The sequence below is a fragment of the Pteropus alecto genome, unplaced genomic scaffold (genome assembly GCF_000325575.1).
Source record: "Pteropus alecto unplaced genomic scaffold, ASM32557v1 scaffold20, whole genome shotgun sequence".
Lineage (NCBI taxonomy): Eukaryota > Metazoa > Chordata > Mammalia > Chiroptera > Pteropodidae > Pteropus > Pteropus alecto.
The window spans coordinates 10,688,491-10,701,510 of NW_006436298.1; positions in this window are offsets into that span (position 1 = coordinate 10,688,491).

Sequence of the window (13,020 nt, forward strand, 5' to 3'; positions counted from 1 at the left end):
TATTCCCTGTGTACAGTGAAAAAATAGACACTTAGACTGAAATCACTCACAGTTAGCAGGAGTGGAACCACATTTTGAATTTTAGTCACCACCCTCTCCTCACTACCTTTCAACTGGGTGGCTAAATAACGGAAGTTCTTCTTGCCCAATAAATGTTCTGTTCTACCCCACCCCAAATAACTGAAGCATGTTCATTCACTTAATTCGGGTGTTTGATTTTTAAGGAGAGGTTCGTTTCTGTTTTTTTTCCTCATCCGATTCTATGTTACTCAGGAGCTTTCAGGATAGGGACTGGAGACAGGAAGGTGTGACTGCATTCCTCAGACCACATCTATAGACTCCCTCCTTCCCCCATCCAAGCCCTCATCTGCCTACCCAGAAGACACCCCTTAGCTTCCTGCCTCCATCTGCAAGGCCACAAGGCAGCCCTGTCACTCAGGCTGGGGGAGCTCCCTGGAAATCAAAGCCTCTTGGTCCCGTCGAGCGAGCAATGTCATCTTTTGTTGCTGTAGAATTTCTAGATACCTTGGCTTCATGGGGAAGCAAACTGACTTGATGGCGGAGTTTGTGGAGGAGAGATTTGTGTGTGTGACCGATCACCAGGACTTTGTACAGTCCCATTTCAAACCTGTCCACTCAAATCTCTTTTTCCTGATAAGCTCATACACAAAAACAAGCTGCCCAAATGGCTTGCTTCCAGAGAAGCAGAAGGTGGGGGAGAGCTGTGGCTTGCAGGGTGCTGTGGCTTGTGGGGCCCCTGCCAGAGAAATGCTGCTCAACATTCACCACAAAATTTAACCCTATCTGCCCTGGTGTCATCGTGTGGTAGAGGCACAAGCTTGTTCAGGGGAGTAAGAGTCCCTCAGTGAGGGGCCACGAGTCCTTTTGTAATGGTTCTCCTGGCTCACAATGCTGGTAGATGTTTCCCCTGAAAATTCTCTTTATCCATGAACAATTTTTTTTTTTAGTTGGAAAGAGAAAAACCAAATTGTTTTATTTTAATTAGAAAAGCCTTTCGGAGCAGGTAAATGTGCAATTTTCTTATGTGCAAATTAGAATAAGTTGCACAAAAGCAGGTTTCATTTAGCACGCGGCTAAGAGCTTTGCCTCCATTATCTCCTTTGACATGCTCACAACCCTATGAAGCAGGTATTGGCACAACATATAATGGCACAATGGCTTGAGGAATGCAAGGACTTGCCCAGGGTCACATGGCTGTAAGTGGTATAATTACTGCTTTAGATTTGCACTGGCAAAGGAGCCTCACCCAGTGTGATGTCTTGGCAAATATAGGGAGGGCTTGTGACTCTGATAATCATCAGCTTCTGCTGGGAATTGTGCCTAAAGGAATGCTAAAAACAGTAGAACCTGTCTGCTTTCTTTTCTTGAATTCATTCATTCACTCACTCATTCACTCAGCAAGCTCATGCGCTTACACATTAAACATCTAGAGCATGTTCTAGATGCCAGAAATAAGACAGAGCTCCTGTCTGACCAAACACTGGGTAGAAGGTAAAACATTCTAAATGCCAAATTCAGAAAAACCTTCCCTGATGGACCTAATTTCCTCATGGTCCTAAAAACTCATATCACTGGTTTTTGCTTACAAATGTCCTTATTCCTACAGCCTTCTGACTTTGATTGGCAAATGTTTATTTTGTTATTAATCCATTCCATGCCTTCTTAATCCATACAGACATTGAACTTCTTGAGAATAGAGGTTCTGCACTTATCGGCCACTCAATAAATACTCTGATGTTGTGCAAATCATTTCTGATACCTAATAGTTTCCCTATAGAATCAAAATGTAAGTACTTCAGCAAGTCATCAATTTCATTTGTAAGCATTGAGTCGCATGATCTCAGTTTTCCTATAAGTTTTTTTTCTCCTAGATCTAAATCCAGACTGTGAATATATGTGTGTAGAGTGATAATATATGATATAACTTGAAATTAAGCTTTTTAAATCTCCTCTTCCTGCAAACGTAGGGAAATTAGAAATGTGTTTGGGGACGCATTAGCTTTAAGAACTTGTTTCCAAACTCTATGTGTTTCCTCTCTCCACTCTCCTCGTTCATTCTCTTGCAGTCCCTCAGATCACAGTATGATTTTTCGGGCTGTGAACAAAAGCTAGGGGAATAAATGGGAGGTCACTGTCCCCTGTCTATTGTTCCTCAGGGTTCCCAGGCCCTTGCCATGTTCTCATTTAAACCCGAGACTTGTTAAGTACTTCCTAAAGCTAGAAGTTTGGAGAAAGAGAAGGAAAAGCTGTAGGAACTAAACCAGCTGCCAGCCTGGGCTAGACGAGGGGGCAGGGAAAGGCAGGGGTGAAATTGTAAGTAAAGAACTTTCTTCCTCCTTGGGCTGTGGGAGCCATGCCCATCTTGGCTGCCCTCCAGCCTGGAGTGACCTTGGATCTGTACCTGCAGGGCAAGAGCGGAGCCACGTGTTTCCCTAGGCAGTGCCTGGCATCTTGCCAGGAGGCCCAGCACCCCATTGACATCACGGCTGGCTCTGATGAGCTCCTCTTGTGTTTGACTCCCAGTCAAGGAGGCCTGGACCCACAGGGAGGCCATGGGAGCAGTTCTGTGGAGGGAACCCTGGGGGTGTATATGGGGGTGAGGAGGCCTTCTCTCCTTTCCACCACTGCTCCACCACCCTGCCACCTAATCATAGTGCTCAAATCTTGAGTCAGTCCTGCTCTCAAGAAGGAACAGAAAACCACCACCCCCTCCCCTCCCCAGGCTGGCACAACAGGTAGATCATCTGTACCAAAATCTCTCTCCACCTGTCCTGTTTCCTGGTCTAAAACGCATACCCCCTACTCTTTCCGGTAGGTCCATAAAATCCCAGTGAGGAGGAACAAGTGTCCTCTGAGAGTGTAAAATTTAAGTCTGTAAGATTGTCCAGTGTGCGGATACCACCCAGACAACAGCAGCACTTTGAGAAACAGGGCAAGACTCAGCAGGGATAAGTCTGGAGGCACAGGGAGAACTTAGAAAAATCTGTAGCACTAGGTGCTCACTAGACACCCAGGCAGGTAAAAGTAGGAGAGGACAAATGTTGTGAGCAGGACATGTAGCCCAGGGCAGCAGGGCCTGGGTTTTGGCTGAACTTGAGGTTTTGTGTCCTATGTAAAGACGCAGTCACTGAACCCCTCCCAGCCCATTGTTGGTGCATAGAAATGTGGGCCCCAACTGCCAGGTTTTTGTTTTCTGTTTTTTGGACTTTTTTTTTTTTTTTTTTTTAGGAGAAGGGAGAAACCAATCAGCTTCCTACATGTTGGCAACTAATTTAATTATTTTAAATACTCTGTGGGCCTGCATAGTACAAGCTAAGTGAAACATCTGCGGCCTGGTTTGGCTGCTTGGGAATAGTGAAGGAAGAGTCTTCTCAAGGCCATATCTGCTTCTAGGGGCAGCTAAACCACCACCCCCACTCTAATATATAACATAAAATTATTTAACCAGCAGGAGGCCCTTCTTAAAATCAATCAAACCTGTTCAAGCCAAGATCCAAGTGCAATATTGTCAGCTTCTTTACACCTCAGATCCATATCTTGACCCTGAAAACAGTTCAATCCATTCTTTTCTCATGTTCCTCTTCATTCAGCTCAAAAAACCTAAAATGCAAAGCTTTCTCAGGAGTTTCTCTAGAGAGGTGGCACTTAATTCTAGAGGAGACTTTTGCCTCTAGGTCATTAGTACGTTCCAGGTGAATCCCCAAGCCATCTATGTTTTGAACTTGGACAAAAGCCCTGAATGACCTTGGGCAAAAGCCCTGAACAAAAGACTCAGAAAGACATAGCCTATCTGATTTCCTTCTTTTGCTCACTAAGAGAAACTGTTGTAGTGGGGGGGAGAGGGGGTAGCAGAAAACTAAAAGTGAGAAGATTGTGCCTGTTTCCTCCCACAAAAAATTAGTGAAACCATTCTAAGGCCCTTGGGGGCCAAAGGTCCCTAAGGGCTCTCTGTTCAGAGCACTCCCTCCTGTGGAACTCAGACTGGCCCTTGGCAAAAGTGTGAAATGACTGAGGTTTGAATTCGTTGATCTTCATCTCATCTCTCAACGCCCCAGGAACACTAAATTGAATAAAAAACCTGGTTATTTTTCTAAGCACTATAGCAAGGTCTATGTATACATACATATAAGAGAATACTATGTACATATGAATGTCGTTTGTACCAAAAACTACATAATGAATTTGTGCCCCCCTCCTCTTTTTTTTTTGAAAGGTTTAATATGTACTAACCACTGATTTTAGAGATCACATCCAGGACTTACTTTCATGTTGAATGCCATTAAGTGGTTAGTGTTTGGAACTATCTGCTCATCCTGATTTGGAAGCAAGTTTATTTATTCAGCATAAAAGGAAGTATTTGAACTCACAGAGTGTGATTCTCTGCAAGGGCTAAAAGCAGCAAGACTGGACCGACAACTTTTAGGACAATAGGACATAATTCTCTGCTCTGAATACTACCTTGCTATTGAAGGGGACAATTTTGGCACTCTGAAGCTGCCTTTTGGGATACTGATTTTAAGCTGTTTATTAAGAAACAAAAGACTCAGAAAGAATCTTTGGCCCTCCCCCGTTTCCTGCCCAAGAGATTGAGACAGAAAACTTCAGAAAGGCAATTTTAGAGTGTTCCCTTAACCTAATTTGAATTAAGTATGGTAAAGAGGAGGGCTTCAGGCAGGGACCTATCTATTAGCTAGATACCCACTGTGTCTCATTGCTTCTGAGTTGCTTAGCAAGAATTTGTCTGCCATGTGTGTTCCACTCTTCCTCAACTACCAGTAAATCCCCCATTCTCACTTCTGAAACTAATATCCTGTTCTCTCCTTTTTTTCCCTTGTCCAAAAGGTCATATATACCCAATGTTGCCTCACTGTCTTTGTAATTTACATACATACGTAAATTTCCCATGTGCATGTATGAAAATTTTGATTTTCTCTTATTAATCTGTCTCTGTTAATTTGATTCTTAGCCCAGCTAGAAGAACTTAAAATGTAGAAGAAAAAGTATTAATTTTTTTTAGCCCCTACACTATCTTAACTAGACAATTATAGCTATATAGGAGATCAACATTTAAAAGGACATGCATTTTGGTTAATATAGATAATATATTTAGATGATAAAATGACCCTTTTTAAATAAAATTCCCTTCTATTGCCTTCTTCTTTCAGTTATTTAATTTTGAACCATGCATTTGTAAAACTAAACATGTAAACAATGTTTTTATGATTATCACAGTATTGCCTGGGTAAATAGAATAAATTTCCCCGTCTCACTCTTATTACTTTGCCTTAGTTTTTTAGACCTAGCTGGCCTTTTGTAATTACAGATTTGTGCATGCACACACACAAAAATTAGGGCAAGAGCAAAATGGAACTGTAAGCTGTTATAGGGCACAGTGCATAGTTTCTGTTTCTTTCTTTTGATCCCTCCTCAACGTCTAGCATGCTATCCTCCTGAAGGAGGTATCAGAGAAATTGTCGAATCTACAGAAGAACTGAACAGAGAGAAGTCCAGCAACTGCTTTAGTACATGCTACGTGAGAATTAGAATCAAACAGGAGGCAGGCTGAAAGGTTGTCTGCAAGCTGAACCCCCAGATATTTCATAGAGGGTGCAAATCTTTTCCACATCTCAACCAAATTTCATTTGTTGTATTGGAACTCCTTTCACAGATTCTCTTTTTAGGGAATAGTTTCACAGTGGTTCCCAACTCATCTTCCCTTCTCTAAGTGAAAATTCAGCTGAGAAGCTGAAGATTCTCTTGAAGCCCCTCCTGGCTTCTTTTCTTCCAAGCAAGTCATCGTTGATCATTTCCCTCTGGATTCTCCCCTAATACTTACTACCTTCCACTAATCACTTAAAGGACATGGCAGAGTGAATTCTAGTCAAGCTCTCTTCTTCTAAGCCCCTGAGTGGAAACCAGCATCGCACTTTCCCCAGACTGTTTTGTTGATGCTACACTCAGCTCAGTGCCTCCCATAATCTCTAGGGTTTTTCTTTTTCTATTCTTAGGCATAACTCATCATCCTTCTACCTTTATTTAGGCAGCTTGGTTTTTTCCTGATGCCTCGCTTTTCCTCTAGTCCCTAGACAGTGGAGCAATTAGAACATGTTGATGTAACTTTTGCTCTCTGTTGTTACTCCTAGAGCTGGAGCCCCTGCAGTATGACCTGCTCTTACCACAGGGGTTTACTCTAGCTCACCACATGGTCCTGTGACAACGGGCAGCTCTTAGAAAAGACAAATCCATAATTTTGTTTTGTTTTATGAGACTATTTCTGGAAGTTGAACTGTTTGGCTGATTGGAGTAAATGACCTTGCACTGAAAGCCTGTGACTTTCCAAGAGTCTCCACAGTTTTTTCCTTCTCAGAGATGTCACAGTTGCCTTTCTCTCTCTCTGAAGTCTGTGCTAATGTTACATATATATAATTCTGTTGTGCTGCTGTTTTGTTCTTTTCTAAGTGGGATATATTGCAATGCAGGTACTTAATAATTTACATAGAGGTCATTTGCCAAGTTTTAGCTCTCTGTTGCAACTAGATCTTGTTTAAATGTGTGGTCATTTGCCAAATATGGAATTTTACTGAACTTCTTCACAACAGGGCTTGTTGGCATCAAAGACCCAGGGAGAGACAAGAAATTGATTTCAGGACCCCAGTTTGAAGGAAACAAGGGATAGAGGATGCATGAAGAAATTAATTTTGGAGAGAATTGAGATTGAAGTTAATCATTCACTGATATGACAGACATTGGTTGGGTTCCTACTGTACTCAAGGCACTGGGTGTACTAGCAATGAATAAAGCTGGGGAGTTGTTAAACCAGAACAACAGATGATTTATTAAGAGCTTCAAGTCATGGAGACCCAAGAACTTTCTGAGAAAAAAAATGAAAATTATCTGGAAATAGTAATATATATATTAAATGTTTTCTTGTTTAAAAAAACGTTTTAAAATAGAATTCTTTTGTCAGAAGCATCAATGAAGCCTAATAGAGGCATCATAGGAGAAGAATCAGTACCCTCATGGTATAAGACTGCTGAAGAGAAGCAGAGGGACAGTGTGCCCTTGGCCACTAGATTCTGGGGATATTTTAAGAAAAGTCTGAACAACTTTATCAAAGGAAGTCAACAGAAGTAGAATTCAAAAACCTAGTTCTTGAGGCTAAGAACTATAAAAAGGACCAAAATCCTGCCATAGAAAACACACCCAGTGTTAGCTAAATTCTATTGAAATTTGTATTATCACAGAGAAGCACTAACTTAAGTAGAGGAACTTGCAAAAAAAAAAAAATTATAATAATGCTAAAATAGAATGAAGAATGAACTAGTCACTTAAGGTTTAAAGTGTTGTTTGTAATTTGTTTACAAACAGATTAGTGCAAAAATCAAAAGTAAATAAAAATGAGCTCAGATCTTCTGGCCCATGGGAGGTTTAGAATCCTAGGTACATCTTGAAAAGGAATTATGTGTAAATTGGGCCAGATTTTCAAAATTTTGATAAAAAGTTTTATGGCTTATTGAAAAGGACTTCCCACTGATGGAAGGAATCCTCTCTACAGCATTTCCAGCTAAAAAGCTTTCTTTCGTTTTTAAAAAAGCATCTCATATAATTTCAAGAAAATATTCTTTTAAGACTCAGGTTTATATTAATTAACAGGTTTTCTGAGAAGATACAAACTCCAGACATTCAAAGAGCATAAGTCACCACATTTTAAAGGACACTTAAAAAACATTATAGTTTGCAAAGATAAATTCCTCTTTTGTATTTTGTCTTCATTTCTTTCGAGAGATTGTAGAGTTCACTCTCAAAGTGAAAACAATTTAAATTCATTTAAAAATAATTTAAATAAACACTACTAGACAACATGTAGCACTTGGGATGGGAAGATAGGCTGAGGGTTTTGTGACTCTAACAATAAACATTAAGGGTTAAAAATGATAGAACGTTAGGCAGCGTTTTTTTTTTTTTTCTTTCTGGTGACTGTCATGCTTCCCCTCCCCCACTTGATCTTGTGGCTGATCAGCAGGAGGTTCCTGCCTTATACTTCAACAACAACGTCCTTACTCTGCATATGCAGTCTTTGTTTATAGTAAGTTCTAACAAATATATAGAACATGTGATCTGGTAAAATAACAACTCTGACACTCCAACGTGCTTAGAATACAGAAATTTTAGGAAAATGAAAAGAAGCTGCTATGGACTGAATGTGTTCCCCCCACCTGAGAACATAGACAAGGAATATCAAATATACCTATAACATTTAATGTCTTTTAAAAAACTGAAGCAAATATGGCATTTGTGGCCCTCTATATTTTTCTCTATGTTCGGAATGCTTTTCAAATATTTTTAAACAAGAAACATGTATTTTGTTAACATAGTCAAAATAGAAACAATGTTTTAATTTGTTAAGACATTAAATGTTGGAGCCCAGACCTCCAGAGTGATGGTATTTGGAGGTGGGCCTTTGGGAAGAAATAAGGGTTAAATTAAATCCTGAGGGTGGGTCTCTCATGATGGGAATTATGCCTTTTTAAAAGGAAAAACACAAGATTTCTCTCTCCCCGCCCCCATCTCTCTCTCCCCCTCTCCTTCCCTCTTTCCTTGTTTCCCCTCTCCCTCTCTCTCTTTCCCACCCCACTCCCTCTCCCTGCAAGCATGCATCAAGGAAGGGTCATGTGAGGACTTAATGAGAAAATGACCATCTGCGAACCAGGAAGAGTACTTTAATCAAGAACCCAATCAGCTGGAACCGTGATCTTGGACTTCCTAGCCTCTAGAGAACTGTGAGAAACATGTTTAACCTACTTCTTCAATGGTATTGGTCATGAAGGCCAGAGCTGACTGAGACAGAAGCCTTCACAAACCAGCTGGTTTTATTGACCTGACTTAGAAACTATAGAGAGCAAATGATAATTTTTTAAAAAAAAATAATCTTTATATGTAGTAGGCAGACTTTATTTGTTGATATTGGCACTTGTCCTGACCAAAATAGATCTCTACGATGTCAAAGCTTATTGAAAGCCTACTGTATGCTGGACAAAGGTTGAATTCTAACTCCATGAAAGCTCTCAAGTTTTAGACTCTCAAAATCTCTAGGAAGAAAATCCTAGGTTGGAATTCTATACGTGGAAGATCAGCAGGCTTTCAAGAGCTACACCTTCCCACACTTCTGTCTTGACCCTCTGGGGTCACTTTTTTTCTTTACTATTTGGGAAGTAAAGACGAAATTTGGGTACTCCAAAAGCCTTCTTTTTTTTTTTTAATCACGAGGACAACATAAATAGCAACTAAGTTAGCATTTGTTAAAGTCTCGATGGTGAGTACCAGTAAAGGTATTTGATACAGAAATACAGAAATACTCAAGTTAAATTGCAAAAAGGAAAAAACCCACACAGGAGTAGCCATTGGAAGAGCCCAGGTAAGAGCTTGAACCAGAGTGGCAAGGGTGATGATAGAGTGTAAAAACTAATATAAATGAAGCCGCTTCAAATGGAGTCGAAGCTGCTATCCCAGAGAAACCACCTTGTACATCTTACTCCTCAAACCTTTGGAATGTTAAAACTGGGCAGAATAATCTTTGAACTGGACTTAAAGAGGCATTGTATTCCAAACAACTGTTTGCAAAGCTATCAGGAAAGCAGACATTATGACTAACGGGACTGACATTCTTTAGAATGATCATCACTATGTTAGCTTATCGGCACCTATAGAAATTCCTTACCTTATTAACATCCATAGAAATTCCTTCTCCTTATGTAATTATTCTCCTTACTTTTCTCATAAATATCCCTTGCCTTCAGTTCCTAAGCAGAACACTATTTGGGGCTCTGCCTGAATAGTGCTTCCCAGATAGCTATTCTTTTGGATCTCAAACTCTTGTTGCTTTTCACTTTGAACTTTTATTTTTAGGTTAACCATCAAAGAAGAAAGAAGAGATATTAACAAATGAGAGATATTCACAAAGAACCACCAAGTCTTGGTGACTGACTGGATGCTAGGGAAGGAACCTAGAGAAATAAAAAAAAAAGATTGAGGATTTGAGTCTAAGTAACTGAAAATGTTTGTATTAACAGGATGTGGCAATCAGAGGAAAGACCCATTGGTAGATGAGGGTGAGGTGGCATTAAACGATTCTTTAACTTTTGAGGTTGAGGTGACAGTGGTGTTGATAGTATGACAAAAGGCAGGCATTGGTGATATCTGCCTTCTTCACTTTGGTGTCCTCGGTTCCTTGGTTCACTATTGGCTTTTATACTGGGGCTCAGGCTGAACAGATCCAGATGTGAAGTTAACTCTTAACAAGCTGAGTAACTGAGTAGCCGAATTTTAGCAGCTGGTTAGCTACTGAAAAAGAGAGAGGCTTTAAAATGAAGGGGTCCCCACCAAAATATTTAAGCAGTACTCATGAAAGTGTGGCAATTTCTTCTTAGAGAATAGGCCAGTCCTGTGGTCAACCATTCACCCATTTATGAAGTGAGGAGCGAGAAGAACCAGGAGTCACTAGCAAATCCTTAAATGTAGAAGCTGATCATCCGGAAGTGGGTCCCAGAAGCCCCATAGGGAGCAGGTGAGTTTGGCATAGAAGCCACAACCCTTTCATCAAAGAATAAGTATCTTCCAAGAAAGATATGTATGTTTGCATATCCAAATTGCCACCATTGATATGTTTATTTCGATGAGACTTTGTTTTAAAATAATATAGATTTGCTTTAATTAAGAAAATTAAATGAATCTGAACTTTAAAAACTGGAAACCAACAAATTAAGATATCATTTCTACTTTGACCATTTAACGGAATACACATTTATTTAAAAAAAAATATTTTAAAAGTATTCCAAATATAGAGGGCAACAAATGCCATATTTACTTCAGTTTTTTAAAAGAAAATTAAGTGAAAAACATTCTCAGCTTCCATTCCCTTCCCTAGTATCTCAGAGGTAATTGCTAGTCTACAATTGGTGTGTTTTATTCCAGTGCACATTTTTTAATACTTTTACTATATGTATATGTCTCAATATATATCATGTAATGTTATTTTGTATATTTGTAATTGCAGATTATTGACATCACATCATTATTTATCATTCTCTATCTTATTTTTATATATCACAAGGTATTTATCCATTCTGCCACTATAGGACTTTTAAGTTGTTTCCAGTTTTTCCTTGGAATGAATATCCTTGTACATGTTTTCCTGTATATGGGAGCTTTTCTAGAGGATATTAGTAGATGTAGAATTGCTGGATTTCAAGAAATGTACATCTTTATCTTAACTAGAGATGGCCATCTTATTCCTCAAAATGATTGCTCAAAGTACACATCTCCCAACACTGTATAAGAGCTCCTGACTCCCTACACTTATTAAACATTTAAATTTTTGTCAACATAATTGGTGTTTTAATTTTCATCCCCTGATAAATAGTGAAGCTTCTTTCATAGTATCCAAGCTCTCCTAAGTCAGCTAGAAGTTTGTTTGTCTCTCTTCAGCTAAATAAGACAGAGTGTTCCAGAGGGAGAATATAAGAGTCAGGCAGAGAAAATTAAGCTGGGACTAAGAGCACCTGCCAAAGATAGATCAATCTGAGATTAAGATAAAGCATACTTGAAGTCAATGGGAAAGCATGAATGATTTTAAAGAATTGATTCAGAACAACTTTATGGGTATGTGTTAGAGCCCTTTACTGAACACCTTTCAGATCTTATCACATTAATACATATAAGACCAACAAGGAATCACAAGGAATTACCAGTAAAACTATAATCAGAGCACAAACTAGACCCAGGTCTAATACTTTGTGATGGCAAATAGATGATGGGAACTTGGGAGCATTAGTATATGTCCTTTAGCATTCACTTGGGAAAAGGGAACATGTGTTTAGTAGAAAGTGAACATGTTGAAACTTGTAGTTCAGTTTATTAGTGTGCTGGGGGGAAAGTTGAGACTCGGATAAACCCAGCGCTGCCATTTACTAACTATGAGACTCCAAGACTGTTTTTTCACTGTTAAATAAGGATAATGATATCTTATTCACAAAGTTCTTACTGGATTGAAAGTAACAATTATTTCTGTAGTATCTGGTACATATAATTACTTAGTAAATTCATGATTATAACCAAATAATTCAGCAGCTACTACATTCCAGGCATTGCTGCAAGTCCTGGGCACATAGCAGTGAAGAATTAGACCAAGTCCTGGCTGTCAAGAAACTCACATTCTAGAAGTATGTGACCAACAATAAACAAATAATGATATGTCAGACGAGAAACGCAATTGAGAAAATGCAAACAAAGTAAACGGGGTGAAAAGTGAAGGGGGCCACATAGAGTCAATGCTGCTTTCTCCTGCTTATTTCTGGGTGACTCTAGGGAGTCCTTGGAGTTCTAACTTTCTTAAACTGTGAAATGGGAAAAATAATAATGGAATTGTGCATGGTTTTACTTATTTGTGTGCTAACATGAAAGTTTAGACAGTCTTTCCAAATTTTGATTTGTTTAGAACTTTAAAGCAGAGAAAAAGGCAAAGTTGCTGGAAGGCTTGCTGATTTAACATTGACAAAATATTTGAGAGTTGTCCAAAATTATAGACTTTAGTGAAATGAAAAAGGGCTTCATTGGAAAAAATATACATATATAGAAACAGAAATATATACAATAGAAAAAGCCATGGGCAGAGACTCTCAGGAGGCCTGGAAGGTAGTTTAGGCTCTATTCATCTATAGCTGTGGAACTCATGCAACTTCTCTGTGCCTCTCTCTCTTCTTGTCTCTAAAATGATGCTAAGAGACCATCAGTTCTAGTTATTCTCTCGCCGGACACTACTATTCCCCCTTCTGTTTTGGGGAACTGAAATACTGACTGTGGCATTTATTTCTGTTCTGATTCGTTGTTGTTGTTGTTGTTTTTTCTCCCAAATCTGATGTTGGACTGTAATAGTTTCCTTTTTAGATACAGAAGTCTCCTTTGCAATGAAATGCAGTCCCTGCTCTTGCTCAGCATCTCCCT